Source organism: Rhea pennata, chromosome 5 (genome assembly GCF_028389875.1).
Source record: "Rhea pennata isolate bPtePen1 chromosome 5, bPtePen1.pri, whole genome shotgun sequence".
In the NCBI taxonomy this organism is placed as follows: Eukaryota; Metazoa; Chordata; class Aves; order Rheiformes; family Rheidae; genus Rhea; species Rhea pennata.
The window spans coordinates 39,103,524-39,121,699 of record NC_084667.1 but is presented as its reverse complement, the minus strand read 5'-3'; the positions used below and the strand labels follow the sequence as shown (position 1 = coordinate 39,121,699).

At 42.0% G+C, this 18,176-nt stretch overlaps 1 long non-coding RNA gene across 1 annotated transcript in view; it reads left to right on the top strand.

The window, feature by feature from the left end:
* LOC134141076 (uncharacterized) overlaps window positions 1–8,973 on the top strand; it is a 117,356-nt gene extending 108,383 nt beyond the window's left edge. The window contains exons 3-4 of the long non-coding RNA XR_009958533.1: window positions 6,447–6,540; window positions 8,851–8,973. This is a non-coding gene — a long non-coding RNA (uncharacterized LOC134141076). The remainder of the gene's footprint in view (window positions 1–6,446; window positions 6,541–8,850) is intronic.
* Window positions 8,974–18,176: the final 9,203 nt, after the last annotated feature.

The window sequence follows — 18,176 nt, the reverse complement described above, 5'->3', positions numbered from 1 at the left end:
AGACTTGTAATGTTAAGGATTTGTCAAGAAATGTCTAAGTCAGAAAAATTTATGATTCTCATAGCTCACTCAGCCACTCTGCACATCCTGTATATTTTCTGACGTACTTCCAACAGCATAAATATTAATAGAGTAATACTGACATTTAGGGCCTGATCCAAGTCTCATTAAATTCAGTGGAAACACTCCCATTGTCTTCAGTGGAAGATGGATCGTGGTCTTGAAAAGGAACAAAGGAGGAGAAAATACCAAGTGGGGCTTCGTGTGACTAAATAATGTTGTTATCAAATCAGAACTCCTCCACTTCCTGACTCTGAGCATTTTGCTCTGTGACCTTTAACGTTAAATTATTGCCAAAACAGGAAGAAGAAAATAAGGCTTGATAAGGGTTGAGATGGTCACAGATTTTACCAGCCTCACTGATGGAATGTGACAATTTCTTCAATGGGAGTGAGTTGGGCGTGAATTGTTCATCAGTCGTTTTGATTTATTCAGCCTTGCAGATCCATCGTTTGCAGTGGCAGGGATTACTAGAAACTCTGCAAAAGAAATTCTTTCTCCTACATAGTTTATAACCTCTGCAGGAGCATAAAGAGTTACAGAAAGAGGATTAGCTATTGTAAAATGGCTCCATTTACTTCATTGAAGAGGTAGCCCAGAATCAGCTCTGTGGATACCATGTGAGGATGTATTGCAAAAGCTTTTTTGGCATTGAAATCTCTCTCCTTTTCTAGATCAAAATCTTTTCCCCAAACCTTTCTGCACAGCAATTAGTTACAGCTGTGTTTTGCAAAGCCACCTAGGGAATTTGGATGTCCAGTTCCCATAAAGTTTAATGTGAATTAGGTTTCCAAATCATTTAGGCAGCTTTGAAAGTTCATCTAATTTAGGGCTGGAACCTACTGATTTCAGCACAGTTCTGCAAATAAAACCCCTGCATCTCTGAATGACAAAAAAGGCAAATAGAAGTCTTTGTCATCACCTTAAAGAACACAGGCCTCTGTAAAACAGCTAGATTGGTGCTCACAGCACTTGCGAAGGTCACTATTCATGTCAAAGGAAACATAAGTCAATTTTCAAGTGTTTCTCATGATTGTTAGGTCCAGATTTCTAAAAGCACCTTTGCACCTAAATACAGGCCAGGTGTCCAAATGCCTGCTTTTCTGAAATGACAAATGCAGCATCTCAGTGCACTGAATTCTCCTGAAAATCTGGCCAAAGATGGAATGACCTTCTAAGACATTGTAATCAGGAGTACCTGGAGTTGCAGGCCGGATCAAGTGTGTAGGGTGTATTTCCTTGGAGAGGTTGTTGGTGAACGTGTCAACTTTCCAAACCTGGCCACCTCCAGATCTTCCAGTTCTCTTGTGTAGTAGTTACATGTAGGCAGCCTGTCATCTCTGCATTTTGAGGAAGATATATAGGGAGTAACAACTGGAAGAGAAAAGTGAAATAACTCATGAATCACAAGAGCAAAAGCTTCAACTTCTTTGGTGTTATGGCACTTTCTTACACTTTGGCTCCATCACGTGAGGGGTGAACACAGCTTCTAAGAACCAAGTTCTACAGAGGTAATACCTTCTACCATCTCCCAAATGTGCCCCATGAGACAGAGTAGGATAGAGGAGGGAAAGGGGAGAAAGAACTTTTAGTGCAACTAGCTCTTGCAGAAGCCTTATGAAAAGATGGTTATACTGCAGACTTCTCAGAAAATAAATGCTTCAGAAATATTTGCTGTAGTCACACCGGGCATCTACAAATCTTAGCCAACTTTTGGAGTCACATTAGTAAAGAAGCATGTACCAGAAAAAAAAGGAGGGAAATAGGTCTGAGGCAACTTGGACAACCAGCTTTCCAGTGCTGGTTTCCCATTAAATTCAGTAGCCACAAGAGCAATAAACCAAAGAGTTCCCCCTTAGTAAAACCAGAATCAGCTGTTTATGATCAGTCCTGTTTGGACCCTCCAACATTGTAAAACTAAAACTGCAGTGACCTGAGTGAATGTAAAGATTTTATGGGGCCACAAGGTGTATGTGTGTTTGCAATTCTGTAATACAGAGGAAAAGCCAACCGGAGGTGTTTTGTAACAAAGGGCTTGGACCAATCTCCTCACATCTTCTGTTTGAAAGCTGTGTTGCAATGCATGGTAGGCATCAAAGAAGGATGGTATGTTGCCACCATGCTACGCTGTTCAAACTCTTGTTCTGTTATCGGTAGTAGTTCTCTGCCAGGCTACCCAGTCTTTTTAGTTTGCTGCAGCTCCATGATCCTGGCTCTGGTGTGCTCATGAGGTTCCTCAGCTGTCATGAAATTAGCAGGTACTGGTGGAAGTGATGTGGAATACTTGGGAATGGCTTTCTACCCAGGCATGACCCAAGAAAAGTGTTTTTATCCTGCTGGTTGGTTGGCGTGAAGTACCCCAGAGAACGCAGAAGTTATGATTTCCCATAGTTGTAAGAAAGTTGATGGCCTTCGTATAAATACCAGTGATGGATGGATGGATGCTGTAGGCCAAATCCTACTCTGGTCACTCATGTTATCAAGCACTGTCCTACCGTTTAGCTCCAAAAGATTGTCTTTTTCCTCTCCTATAAAAAGTAAGGTTTTATGAAAGTGTTCCAAAATGACTGACTTGATCCAGCTGTTCTGTCTGATGGGTGCAAGTGCTTATAGGAAGCCTTAACTTGCTCCCAGGAAAAAAAGTGAGCATGGCTCAAGGACTCGGTGCTTAGTGGCTCTTCTTTCAGCTGTACTTAAGTAGGAAAACTCCTTTACTCCTTCGAGAGCTAGAGGGGAAAAGAAGTGGACTGGTTTGATCGAAAGGCACTCTGTAAATGCCAAGTGCTGCTGCCCTGCTGTACGGCTGCACAATTTGGAGATGTGCCGTAGTGTAATTTGCCTGTGTACTCTTGCCTGAGTGGTGCTAACAGGAAATGAAAATCCTGTTTCCCTACCCCACTTTGCATTGTTTCCCATGCTCTCTTTTGTCTCATCCTGTCAAATATGTAAGTGGAGATTTCCTTTTTGATGTTGTGCCAAGCAGCATTCCAGCTCCTTTACTCTGCCCTGGTTGGAAAAAGAAAGGCTGACCCCCATTTCCATAACCAAGGAAGGGACAGGTAGGCATTGTTTGTGTTCCCAAGCATGCCTATTTTTCTTAGATTCACACCCATGGAAGAGAAATGATGCTATTATTCAGATTAGGAATTACCCCACTGACCCTAGCAAATGCAGTAGCAACAACAGTGAAATGGGTGGTATGAACTGACTGCTTTCTAGAGATGGACCTTTGGCTTTGGTCACTTTCTTCACTCACCCTCTTCCTCTCTCTTTCTCCCCGCAAGATTTCCCTATTTTCTTGTGTTTGAAGCACGTCAAACCCTGGAATAGCCCTCACAGGCATTAGTCACCAGTGATTAAAATAGCCACTAAGAGCAGGCAAGAGCCTGCAATGATTTGTGCTAAATTGGGTGTCTCTCTGCTTGTAGCAAGGGTTGTTAATTTACAAACCTCCCCTGTTATTATCGTTGTTTTTATTAATAGCGCCACAGGGCTCCAGCTGACATTAAAGTTTTATTTTATCCATTGCTGTACAAAAGAGGGAAAGAGAAGAGTTTGTAGTCTAAGTGGACAAGGGAGAAATTAGAAGAACGGAAGGATTATCTGACAGTGGAGATCCCATCCATGGTCACAGTGGAAAGGGAACTGGCAGGCCTTGGAAACTAGCTCAAGCCTCCCCGGTGCTGGGTGACCCTCTTTCACCTCTCCACTATCCGTAGTGCGGTCTGTGGCCGGTGGGGCCCTTCTGCCATGCAGGTGTAGCCACAGCCAAAGCAAGTGGGCTGCGGGGGGTGAAGGGATGCTCCTAGGAAACAACAGACTGTTAAAAGACAGAAAAATCATAAAATCAGAATAAAAAGGCTACATTACTGGGGTTTGTGTGGTAATGAACTAAACCAAAAAAGGTGCAAATTTCACTTGGTCAGGAGAAGTATTTGAAACTGTAATAACAAAAGTGTACCTGTATTTCCTCATCTATAAAATGGAGATAGTAGTCTGACCTCACAGGGACTATCTATGGTTTAGGGATCCAGTTTTATACATTTACATGATTCTTGACCACTCCCAGTAACCTAAGGTGGAAAGCACATGTTAAAAGGGAGGACTGAGGTAATATAGTGATCCAATTTGTCTGTCACATGTCAAGTTTTCACATAATCATTAGCCTATATAATGGTGAAGAGTCTCGTTTCTAGCACCTAAAGGAAGCTAAAGGAATTTACCCCATATTTTAGCCCATTAACTCCAGTTAAAAAAAAAAAAAAAAAAAAAAGAGAGAGAGAGAGAGAGAGAGAGAGAGAGAGAGAGCCCCCAGTCCTGCGGGTTTTATTGCTCTAAGTATTGGGTTCTATCCCTGCTGATGGCTCATGGATAATACACGTCTTTGATCCGGAATGGAAATTGGAAATCTGTTAGGAACAACTTAAGTTAGGCTGCAAAGAATATCAGAAAATCTTTTCCCTTTGTATATCTACTCCCAGCTGAGAGGAAATAAGAAAGAATGTGTTTAAAAATCAATAGAATTAGTCAAAGTTCTTTGACTCATAATAAAGATTTGGAGTTGGGGCTTTAAGTGAAGGTTTGGCTCTGATACTGTTTTGTCTGAAATAGTCACATATCTATAACTGTATAATAAACTACAAGATATAAGCAGGATTGCTAGAGGTTTGAGTTGCTCAGTGGTGTACGTCAGTCCCAGGGTGCTTACTGAAGTAATAGTGGTGGCTTTACTGAGCAGCTAACATTGCTTTATCCAAAGAGCATATTCCTGAGTGTGGGTTGTTAATTTGCATGTTAATGTGTAGTAAATTGAGCTGAGTGGGGAAATCAACCTGTGGTGGGTTTAAATACAGCTATACATCAGTTGAGGCAATTGCTATCAGATTAAAAATGTAAATGCTTTGCCCGTGGTAAAGCAGATCTGTGATTCAGGAAAGCAGCTAATAAGGCACTTAACACTGAGATGCGATTAGTTTCCTTGCCATTGACAAGGATCAAGCACGGATTTAAAGCAAAGTGTCTTTTTTGAATTACACAAGCACGAGTGCGTGGGAAACTTTGTACCAATACATGAACATGGAGTGCAGAGAAAGTTAGTTGATTTATGAGGATCAAGAAGACTTAAGACTGGCTGTGAATTGATGTGCAGGGAAAAAATTAACAGAGGAGGGGCTGTGCAAATCAGTCAAAGCATCTCTTGTGTTTTTAGGCAATTTTTTTTTTTTTTTTTTTGAAGAAGGGACAGGATAAAGAGTGGACATTTGGTTGGTGGCTCCTCAAGCAAGCAGAGCAGAGTTTTAGTTTTAGTAACTCCATGGGGTCAGAAGTGGCAAAAATGAAAATGGAGATGGCAGGACTCATTCCTCAGCTGCAGGACTCAAGGGCTGTGACTACAGTGGAGTTGCACTGATTTGCTGACATTGAGCATCTCGCCCATTCATGCTATTGTAACTTGGACTTTGGGGTTTTATCCTGCCTGGTGGTTTAGCTCTCAGTTGATTACTGAGAACCAAGGATGTGAAGAATCCTTGAAGCAGCAAAAATACCTTTTATACACTTCCAAAGAAACAACCTCAAAATATTCTGAGAATCTACCCCGGGGAATGGCACTCTGAATCTCCAATTAAGATACCGCCACAGCACCTCATTTTAGAGAGTTAAGAGTTCTCTTTAGATCCTTCCCAAACCACATCCCAGCTACAGACTTTCTTCCTTGAATACCCTAGATGAAAATAAAAAGAAAGAAAGCAAGAAAGCAAGAAAGAAAGAACCCAGCCCACTTTCCAACTGCTGCTCAGTCTGCAGTGATTATATAACATGATTGATAAAGTTGAGGAGTGAGCTGAGGTCAGAGCCTCAGGATGCAGACTCCCTGTGTGATGAAGGAGCTTTTTGTGTGTGTGTGTATGTGCACATGGGGGAAGAGGGTTGTGTTTGTTTCTTGAAAATCCTCAGACACTCTCCAAAGAATTCCAAATTTAAAGCAGTGTAAAATGCTCCATCAAACATGTTTTACAGTCTTGACATCACAGCCTGTTAACTCTACCCCAGTGGCTGTTTCTGAGAGCTTTTAAATAATCTCTTGATAGTGCTTTTCTTACTGCTGAATGGAGTCCTCATGGAAACTGTGGAGAGTTGTTTTATAGGCTTGTCTGGATGGGGAGCCTTGGGGGAAGCTGTTTCACCAAAGGTCATGCAACACTTGTAACATATATTCGGCCTCCAAAAGTAAACAAGAAAAATAAATATAATTTGGCCATTATGTGAGGCAGGAGTCAATTAAGTGGTTGGGGCCAAGGAATTGCTTTCAAACCAAATGACTAACTCAGCATAGACCACTTCTGGTGTGGAGGTGTTTTTCTGAAGCTTTTCTTGTTCCTCCACAGTGCATAAGAGTGGACTAGGCACACTGGAATCCAGAAGAAAGATCTACAGATCGGATGGGAAATCGCTGCCATGGATGAGCCTCCCTCAGAACTGGTGAGTCCTTGAGCTTGGTGATTGTGTGGTTAGCTTACGTGGAGGCACTGCATCCTGATCCGGTACCTATGGTTTGCTCGTCGAGGTAGTGAAGGAAAACAGACTTGGACTCACTACAGGTCTATTTAGGTTAGCTCTACTGGATGTCAAGTGTTTATTCACTGCACCAATATCACATCTGGTATGAAATATCCAAGACTAGGGTTCTCAAACTTGCCTTAAATACTTGGGAACTGGAATCATGCTGATTGCCTGGGTCTAGGTTTGATACTGCTGCAGCAGAGTGAAAATGCACTATGATCAGACATGAACTCAGCATCACTGGGTCCCAAAAGGAAAATAAATGTCTCAGCTTTGTCTTGCTGTTTGTTTTCCAGCAATATCTTGACATAAAACCATTATCTGATGGCATTTCTTCCTTTTTATGAATAAACAGAATGCAGGGGAGAGGAGGTATGGCCAAATGTTATAATGGTAGGAGCAATAGGACGAAATTACGCTTGGCAAAACTGCAGTTGAATCTGAAGGAAGAAGAGTTATTATGTGTAACATTTCAGTCATAACTAGGATTTGACTGTAGTGGGGCTGTTGTAGTCAGAAAGTTCATGCCTCAATTCAATTTACAGTCTAGAGAGACGACAAGTGAGGTATGACAAGTATTATAAACTTTCTTCGAGGGGGAAATATGGGTACATACAGTTAAAATTTTGCCTTTGTAATTCAACAAGACCTTTATTGCATCTAGGACTAGAATTTCACTGTAAGCTATTTGTTCAAGAATCATGTGATGTGTCCCGTCTTAGTGCCTTACCCATCCTCCTGCATGTAATCTAGTGTGGATGTTTAAAATGAGAATAATTATAAAGTAAATATTCACTTTAGAGTTAACTGAGGCTTTTGCTCCAGCGTGGTGCTAGATCGTATGCCCTAGGCCCGTGTAGCTGTATGCTGTCCCTCAGCCTTTCATGTGTTCAAGTGCAGCCATGTATGTGCCACTGTAGGCCAAAGGCCGTGCACAGCGTTGGCTGTAGTCAGCAGCACTCTGTCACTCCCGGGAGGAGACATGCCAGGCCACCTCCAGCTCCAGGCAGCTGAATGACACACAGGATGTGCACTAGAAATGCCTGTGCAGTGCGGGTGCAAACACGTGCGGTGCAGTTCTTGGACCGTGGTCCCCTTCAGCCCTCGCATGATATAAATCCAGTCAGGTCTTTGGGCCAACAAAATAGCTGTAAGCAGCAGAGCCATTATCCGTGTGGTTTGGGACGTTATTGTAAAGATGGGGGCCATAAAAACTCAAATACAGCCTTTCAGTACTGACGTTCTCTCCTGGATTAACCAGTTTGAGGTGAAAGCCAGGCAGCAGTCACCCAAGTTATTCCTGCAATGAAGAATATGTGCAGAGTCAAGCAAAAAATATCTTGGAAGAAATGATATACTAGCCAAGTGTAGTTTATTTTATTTTGAGTGACATCATCCAATCTACTTAAATTATTCATTCAGCAAATTTAATGTGTATTAATACCTATACTAATACTAAACCCCAGCCTGTATTAGGTCCTTGTTACTGACATACAGCTAGACAGGGCAATGCTATTTCTGTTTTCTGATATACTAATTGCACAAACACTTCATATGTAAGTATTCCCCAGTGGATTTAGCCCCCTTTTCTGTAGCAATAGGTAGGAGAGTATAGAGACGGAGTGGGGTAATTTTCTTCTAAATGCATCTTCTGGCACAGATTCAGGAAAATGTATAAACACTTACTTGGGATAGCTTTGTTGTGATTTAAGCATATGATTTAAAGGTAGACTTAAGAACTTTGCAAAAACAGTGCCTTAATATGTTATTTAAGGATGCAACTGTGAAACTGTAAAACTGAAATTTGTTTGGGCCTAAGTAATACAGCAGATAAAGACAGATAAACCCAATTAAGTACAAGCCTCACATAAGCACAGCAAAACTCAGAGACCTGCTAAACAAGCATCTTAGAAACCCACTGAAAATTGGTAGTGACCAAGCAATAAAGTATGGAAACTTTTTCTCCAATAAAGCTAGGAAGTGGTGACTTTTTTCTCTTTTTTTTTTTTTTTAGTAGTGCAGTAGAAGCACTAATGAGATAAATGTATTTATGCCATGAATAAAATGGATGATGAAAACTAATATGAGAGACAGAATAACTGATTGAAGTAGGCCAGGTTTGTCAGTACACTCCATCTGCTTTTCATCATTGGGCTGGGCAAAACATCAGAGCATATTGGTGAATCTGGCAAACGTCATGTTATTTTTATGTCATCCTTATTCTTCCAGAGCCTGATCCAAGCCCCACTGAAGTCCGTAGAAATGAGTGGACTTTCCTTTACATCACTGAGTTTTGAACTGGTTCCTTCTTCCCTCACTGGTACTGTCAGTAGTCCACAATGGGTCTTGCAGGCATTTTTGCAGAGCAGTTGAGTACAACTGTGCTTTTGATTTTAATACCATATTTTGATGGTTTTAGTATTGATCTGAACTGTGATGGCTTGAGTCCTGTGTGAAAATGAAATGGGATCATAACAAACTGAAAAATGCTTACTGATTTAAAAGCTAATGAGAACATTTCTAGAAATGCTGAAATTCAGTGGGATTTAGAATCCCAAGAATGTGCGTTATTTTGGAAAAGGGACTGTATACTTTCAAGATGTCTAGATAATTCTGAGAACTTCATCGCTTGTATGAAGAGCAGGTTAGACCTTACGTAATATTACAGAAGGCAGACAACTGTTGAGAGTAAAAAACCTGCAAAATGGCTTGATCCCCTGTAGTTTCTGAAGGTGTGAATTCCTCTTTTCCTAATGTTAAGTAACTTCTGGGTGTTGTCTCCTTATTTCAAAAGAGGAGTCTGCTGTATGTTACACGAAGATGTTTATAAATTCCCTTACATGCCTATCAATCCAGACATCTCTCAGTATTCCTGTTATGTTTATTTTTACATACACTTATAAAAAACAATATCCTTACACTTATTAGTCAAGGTGATTCAGCCCATGCCTCCCACTCTATTGCTTTGATTCCAATCTTATTCCAAAAAACAGCCCTAAATATCACTGGGCTTACTCATAAAACATGGTGCTGCTCTGTATGAGTAAGACTATTTGAATCTGGCCTGGAGTAAAGTTACTAATTCTCAGTGAGAAGCAGAACTAGATGAAGATTGCAAAATGTTGTCCATTAATCTGTTCTTAAATTTTTAAATACATTTTTTGGCCTCTGTTCACTCATGGATCTCTGAGCTGTTGAACTTGTTGACAGCGATGTTCACCATAACAACACATTTAGAGCAAATATTGCAAGATCTTTGCACTCTTTCCTTCATTCAAAATAACACCAGTTTCCCTCCCCAAGAAATGAACTTCCTGTTTGAGAGTTGTGTTAATTGTGAATATTCACATTTATAATATGTTTTGTTTGTTTTTCTAAATACTCCTTCAGTGAAAAATTGGAATGAAATGACTTAAGAGAGAATTTAACAAATCTGTAGGACCAGTGAAAGACCTTGGAGGTCCCATTCCAAGAGAAAAAATGGCTTAGTGGTTGGGACAGTACCAGGAGATGTGGAGTTCAGTTCTCTGCCCCACCGAAGACTTTGCTCAGTGTGAAGTTAGCAGTGCTACATCTCAACTCCCCACATGGGAGCACTCTACCTTGCAAAGCGGTGAAAGGATAACAGCTTTCAAGACCTCAGATACTCGGTGGCATCCAGGAAAAGATACATAATACTGATAAATCATCTGCTTGTGACCCAGCTATAAAAAAAGAAAACCTGTGTGGAAATGATTTAGTAACAACTTCTTTACCTAAAGAAATCCTTTCATCTGCTCACGGATATTTTCTTTGAAGAGATTATTCATGGAGCAAGGTTCTAAAATAAAAATTGAGGAGGATGGAGCAAAGCTGGGTTTTGGTGAGTACATTCAAACCCTAGATACGTTGCAAACAATCTGAGCTTGTTCCCAGGCAACTCCCAAGCAGAAAATAGGCAGAACTATTCCAAAAGATTTTTTTTCTACAAATTGTTTATATACCTGTAGGATCTTCTTCAAAGCCAGGCAGAATGAAGGAAAGCAAAGCTGTTGACCTCTGCTTTCTTTGAATCTGGCCTGTAATGAGAGCCATACCCACACCCAGCTTTAGATTTCAAACAATTTGATGTGGGCTTTTACAGAGAAAAAATAACTGGCATTTTTATTACAATAAGAAAACACAATTTTTCATTCTCTCCTCATTTCAGAAGGTCTGAAGGGATTTTACTGAACTTGCTCTTCTGCCTTCAGGCAGAGACCAAATCTGAGAAATTGCAGCCCAATTTTGGAAAGTTCTTAGGATGTACAAATAGGAGCTTCTGGTGGAAAGTTACTGTTCAACACAGTTTGTTGTCATGAGTGCTTCTGGGAAGCCAGAACAAACCAGGTGTCTCCATCAGCCCAATTTTACTCAGAATCATAGCCCTCAATCAAAAAAAAATGTTGGATCAAAACAGTGGGAGGTTTTCCCCTATTGAGATCAAGCTGGATGGAGAAAGATAGGCTAGAGTGGTACTCTGCATAGGTAAGAATCATTTCCCAACTACTAGAATGCCGCATACAGTAGAAAACCATACATCTTTAAGTACGTTGTCCAAAGCTTGCTGAGGTCAAGCACAGACTTACTGCGAAAAGCTTTCTACTGGCTTTATCAGCTCCAGACAAAACTGCGTAAGTGACTCAGGAAGGAGGAGAGGAATGACAACTGAATTCAGGGGCAATCTAGGTAGGCAAAGTCCTGTAACCTAGAACAGAATATGATCTGGATCTCTGATGATATGAGACTTAATAGAAATAGCATGAATTTATTTTTGTTGTATCCTGTGCTCTGTGGTGTATGGTGTGCCCTTACTAAGAACAAAAGGGAGCCTTATAAGCAGCTGAATGCAGTTGGTATCCTTTTCAAGCTTATTTTAGACAGTGGTGTTAGACATTTTGGCAAAATACAGTCAGCAGTATGGAAAAGAGTCCATAGAACTGGAAAAAGTTGCTGTAAATTCACTGTTGTTGCATTCACCAATTTGGAAAAATCAGCACAAACGCACAATCCCCAAAATAAATGCAAGAAAATGTGGCTGTCGGCAGACAGTGGAGCTCCCCAGCAGCATTGGACTGGCAGCGTGGGAGCCACTGGGTATGGATCTGGCCGGAGCAAACGGCAGTGCGGTGGTCACCCATTCACGGCAGAGGTGCACTCTTTGCCATTGGTGTGTGTTGCCGATACTTCGATCTCTCTTTTGGCTGTAGATGCCCCCCCTCTGCGTTTGGGATGCTGCTCTGCTCCAGGCAGAACTGGAGGAGACAGAAGGCGTGAATGGGCAGCCAAGGCAGAGCACAGCCAAGGGACTGGCTTGGCTCCGGAAGGCAAAACGCAAGCTGAGCCATTGGAGCCGGCTGTACACAGATGAGAAGGAAAATGCACAAAGTGATAAATAACTGCGCTCCGACCGCCAGGAAGGGCTGCCAGAACATTCGCGCTTGGCTCTGCTCTCGCTTGGCTCGCCCGCCGCTGGCCCCCCTTCTGCGCAGACGGCGAGCCGGGCCAGAGCCACGCACGCAGCCCGGCGCTGGCTCCGAGCGACCTCGGCGCTGCCCCTGCGCACAGCCACCTCTCCCCGTGGCATCCCCAGGTGCGCCCGAGGGCTGCTTGCCTCCAGCATGCTGCCTCTGGCCAGATAGGCAGCGCCGAGTCACACCTGGCAAGAAGCAGCAGAGATAAAAACAGGAGGTTTTCCCTTAACTTGGGTTGTTTTTGGAGGTTGTTTTTGGGGGAGGCCCAGGGTGACTTGTGGCCACCTCTCCCATTGCTCCCTCTGCAATCTGGGCTGCGTCAGCCTCTAGCGCCAGCATACAGTACTGCTTGCATGGCCACAAACACCTTCTTTCTGTAAAAGCACCCTTTCCCGATAAGAGGTAGCAGACACAGGTTGTCTGGGGGCTTTCAGTCATCAAACGTATACCTTCTCACCGCTAAATATTTGGCAGTTTGCAGAATGGCAGTTGACAGCCGGCTGGAGTTGCAGTGTGAGGTGCCAAGAGCCGGGATGAACTTCCAGTGCTATGCTTGATGCTGTAGAAACTCTTCCTGCAGTGCCCTGCAGTATTAATAATTACTGGTGCCTACATGGAATGGAAGGAGTGATGTATCCTTGAGGGAATTTATCAGGGAAAAAGAAGTGTCTATATTTCAGAGCTTCAGCTGGCAGCGCTAGCTTGAGAAAAGCTATTGTTGTAGGATTTCCAACATCTCATTGCCTTTCTGATCTGTGATGTACATTGAACATATGTCTTTGTTTAGTTGCCCATTATTTAACCTAGATTTTTCCCCCTTGAGAGATTACACTGAATTCAGCGTATATGAATGGTTTCATTTATCATTTTCCAATATAGATTGCCTTGCACTTGTGTATAGTGAAAATAATTGGTTGTCAAGTTATCTAGTTACCACCTCATTTTATATGCTCCATAATGAGCTATTTGTAATGATCCATATTCCTAAGAAGTCTAAATAACCCAAATACTGCCATCTCACTACAGATAACTACTAAACATTTCCAACAGCGCTGAATCATGCTGATCTCTGGGAGAGCTATATACACAGTTTTACAGAAACAGTTTGCTACTAGAAAATCCCTTTTCAAGAATACCCCTTTTGCTTTTGAAACCCTATAGACTTTGAGAAAATTTCCAATCAAAAAATATGAAAAGATATTTCAATTTGTGAGGAAAATATGATTTTACTGGATTTCCTTTATTCCAAGTTGTATTTCATTTTTTCTCTTACTGTCATGTATTCCTTTTATAATGGCTATATCTTTTCACGGTGTGCTGCTCATAGGAGTAGTGCATGAAAGCTACATAGCATATCCTTGTGTTAAATGCACATCATTTTTCCAGTATATTGCCTACTGCTCAAATTAGTACACATTCACTCCAGCTTCATTCCCATGGCCCCAAATGCCCAGAGGTTCCTGTAGTCATTGAAAAGGGATGGACACCGTAGAAAGTGACTCATCCCACCTGACATCCAGACAAACCTGGGCTATAGCTGGCTCACCTCCTGACAGCTAAGACAGGCCATTACCTGTCCTACTTGCATGAGGTCCTAAACAAGGTGCCTCAGTTAGGTGCCAAAAATGTGTGTTTTGTGTGGATTGAACCTGGCTCAAGCACTTCTTTTATCAGTCAGCGTTAAAACTGGTTCATTGCTGTGCAGGCAAGAGACCCACCGAAGTGCTATTCCTTATGTTTCAGTGGCCGTTTTCTAATCAGGCGGTCTGATGCGGTAGCTGCCCTTAGGGATTTAAAATGTAACTTACTCCTACTGTTATTTTATGGCATGACTTGGCATGATGTGGCATATCCATTTGGCTTGGACGAGGGACGAGGAACTTGGCCTGGCTGACAGACTATAGTAAAAGACTAATGACTGCCTGCATACTGCTCAGAGGAACCCCCTGGGGTGTTGCGGGGCCTGCTGCCAGCCCTGCTCTGAATTAACATCTTCACTAAGGAGCAGAGAGGGATGTTAGACAGCCTGGGGAAAGAAGGGCAAGCAGTACTGAAAGCCTGACAGTCCTAGTCACCTAAAAGCAACATTTTGAAAACATCCTAGATTAGGTAGGTTGTTTGGATTGATCAAATAGATAAACAGTCAAGAACTCACACTGAGCCACTGTGAGCTTTAAAATTTTGAATCTGTGTAAAAGCTATTATCAGTGATATAATGGTAGCTGCAACTGAAATGAAGTTGTTTGCACACAGGAAAAAATCTTAAGGCATATGATTAGTGTGATATTTATAATGAGAGCTGCTAACTGCAATTTCTGTAGCTTCCCTAAGTGAACAGATGAGCTTAGGTTAAAAAAAAGGGCTCTCTGGATTCTCATAGACCCATGTTCTCACAGACAGCAAACTGCTAAAGCAAGGCTGCAGAATCAAATTGGATCCCCTATAGTAGTAAAGTAACAACAGGGAGTTTTGAGAGCTGCTTTGAAACACTTCTCCAGAGAAGGAATAGCTCAGAAAAACCCTAAGTGACAAAAGAGCAAGAGATTAATACAAGATAAACTCTAAGCTTGAGTCTTCATATTTTCCAGCTCTTCTTTGCAACCATAATTCCAATCTTGTAATAAAATACTTGATGCTTTGTTCAATTAGAATAGCATTGTTTTCCTTCTCTGACCTTGACTGAGTTTTTGAAGGAATTTAGATAACTCTGGAAAGCACTAGGAACATTGTTTTTAAAATATTTCTGAAACCAGAAACACTTTAAAGGGTCTGACTTTGCAGAATCCATCATTATTCAATTCTTTGAAACATGGGTCTGGTTCCTCCTGTTTTGAAATTGCTGATTGCTCTGTGCTATTTCTCAGTCAGAGTAGGCTCAAATATTACAGTCAAATTATGTAATGTGACACTGGAGGGGGACCTGGCAATCCAAAGGTTTGCTCTGGGAAACCCGATCTAGTTTTTTAAAGAAAGAGTAATAAACAGTAATAAAAACGGACACAGGAGGCAAACCAGGAATGTCCCATCACTAATAAGCCGAGCAGTACTGGTGTGAAGCACCACCTCAGGAGTGCCGTGGTATTTGTGGGCATCAGTGCTGTCAGGAAGGAAAGCAAATTCTAGTTGGAAACATCATCCAAAAAGGCTGTGTGGAAGTGTCTTTGATTTGCCATCTTGCTCAGATATAAGAAACGGTGCTAGGGCTGCAGCAAATCAGCACCAAACCGTTATGATATGGAAGCCTGGAAACCTGGGCTGTTATTGTAGTTTTGTCCCTGATCTCTTCTCTATCCTTGGCACGTCACTTCTTCATCCCGGGCATCTGTGTCTCTCTACCACTAGTTTGTACTGTCTGTTCAGACTATGCTTTTCTCACTAAGAAGGGTTCTTAAACGAAGTGCTTGTTCAGGGGCTGGTAGCAGTTCATAAGTTTAGTTGTAGTTCAAATTTTGACACTTAGGAAGCTGGTAGTTTTCTAAAAGAGCGTGTGTGTGTGTGTGTGTGTGTGTTTGAGATGCAGAGGTCAGAGATTCCTGCTGCTGCTCCTCATCTTGGCATGCAATATTCTCATTGGCTTCTCAGTGGCAATACCTGCTTTCATTGCAGGTATCATGAGAGATGTGGGGTTAAGGATGCTGTAGCCGCAGTGTCTTCCCAGTACCCTTTTTGGTGAGACACACACTCTAGGTGAGATAAAGAAGTCATACAGTTGCTGTGCTGCTAAACACTCAGTATATTTATGTTGTATATTTATTTTAAAATTGTATATTTATTTTATATTTATATAATTATATTTATAAATATATTGTGTATTTATTTTAAAACTATGACATTGTTTTAGCTTGGCTCTCTGCATTTACAGGCAGAACTGCAGTTAACCTGATCCCTGTTAAAACTAATGTGGGTGTTATTCATGTATCAAATTGCACTAGTTTAATGAAATCACTATGAAATAATGTCTTGAGTGATAGCAGTGTGAACTGGGGTAGCCCTGACATGATGTGAAATAACCATAGTGATAGTTAAGGAGTCGAGGCTGTTGCCGTGACTACTAGCCTATTTGACTTGCCATTGCAGTAGAAGAATATAAGCCAGGAGACAGCTCATTTCTGAGTCTCCTACATGACAATAGTGCTTTCTGCCCAACCTCCCTACTCCCCCCCCCCCCCACAAGATTGAAACAAGACAGATGTCAAACTGTTACTATCATGGACTCTTGCAGTGTGTCTCAAATGGTAAATTGAATTTTCAAATGTCATTAGTAGAGGTACTTGAAGACATACTTGAAAGTTTTCACATAGACTGCTTCCCTCACCCAAAAGATAGGTTATAAAGGAAAGGATTGTGTGTATTAAGAAAAAAAAAATCTACTTTCTACAGAAATTCTTTAAATTTTATAAAAAATAAATGGTCCTAAACTGAAATATTTTAGTTGAAAGCCTTGGTATATATTCTGCGGAACAGTTTTATGATTCCTTTTAGGAGTCCAGTTTGAATACGCCATTCATTTCACATAGATCAGGTCAGGTGATCAGAGGAACTCTTGGAACATGCACCAAGATCCAGGAGACCTATGTTCACCCTGTCCAAAGGATCAGGTTGACTTTCAGCCTGGAAAAAATGTCCAGTCTGCTCTAGCTGTTCAGGATTCCCAATATGTCTGTGTTTTTCCACTCTTAGTTCAAGATACCAAAAAGGAAGCTATTAGCAGAAAGACATTCTTAGAAGGAAGCTATTAGTAGAAAGAGATTCTTAGCATAACCTGGAAATGAAGTCCTTACAGATGTCTCCACTTTGGATGCGAACTCACTAATAGCACTAACAAGTTTTGAAAATTCAGACCGGGGTTTTTTGCTGAGCATCTGAAAAGACTTTCCTTCCAACAACACTTACAGTCAGTGATGCTTTGGATACACCAAGGATGGATGTTTGGGTGCAACAAGGATTACGCACATGATATTTGTAAGATGATGGTGTGCATCTATTTAGTTTGCAGAGTGGTGGTTTTTGGCATAAAAACGCATGCATCATTACAGCTATAAAGCTTTGCAAAACCTCAGAGTTGCAGTTCTCAACAGCAACATTTTTGGCATTCAGAGGGATGGGTCAGAACTGCAAAGTGTCCCAAGATCCAAAACTTTCACCACAGATGAATTAATTGTGCGCTAGATATTTTGCTTGGCCCAGCTTGTGAAACATAAGTTCGCAAATGTAGAGCCATGTTCCCAGCACTGAGGAAGACAGGGCTTCATAAAGACGTGATACTAGCTTACAGGCGTCTGCAGGGTGTTGTTGGAATGGTCAGGGCTCTCAGCCTTCCCCTCGCTGACTGCTCCTAAGGGAGACTCATGGTCAAGAAGTCCTCACTTTTGGGTCTGAAGGAGGCCAACGGGGGCATATGGTTCGGAGGCAGCAGGAGAAGGACTGTAGGAGTGGCCTCTAGATTAACAGGCCGTCAAGATCACAGCACATCCAAGTGCAGCTTCTCAGGGTGCCCAGATCAGGAGACAAAGGATAGTGAGTAAATTTGGATGACTCACCGAGGTGGGACAGGACGGAGAGGCTAATCCCTTTTAGCTCCTAAAGAGTACAAAGAGGTACATCCAAAACAAGCACATCATCACCAAGCCTGGAAGAATCCGGACAGCGTGAGGAGACCTCCATAGCTGGCGTCTCTCGTCCTCTGCCTCCCCGCAAGGAATCCTGGGCTGGCCACCTGGAGACAACTGTCCTGGTGCCTGCTGCTGGACCGGCTGGTTGCACACATCTAGATGCCTGTGAGTATGGGGCGGGATGAGTTTGTGAGTGAGGGAAATTGTTTTTATTTTAAAATAAGATAACCTTCCTCTCCTGTAAGGTCCTGTGTTGAACTTCGCTGCGTTGTTGTGACATTATTTCTTACACTGGTTTAAAGAAGGAAAAATAGTTCAGGCCCCCCCCTTCCATCCTGATGTGAGTCAGTGCTGTGTTTACATAGCAATGTGCAGCCCTGGCCACATCCAGTGGGAAGTCCAGACTCGGTGCTCAGGGCGCTGCAGGGGAAGGTTTGGCTCAGGAGGGAGG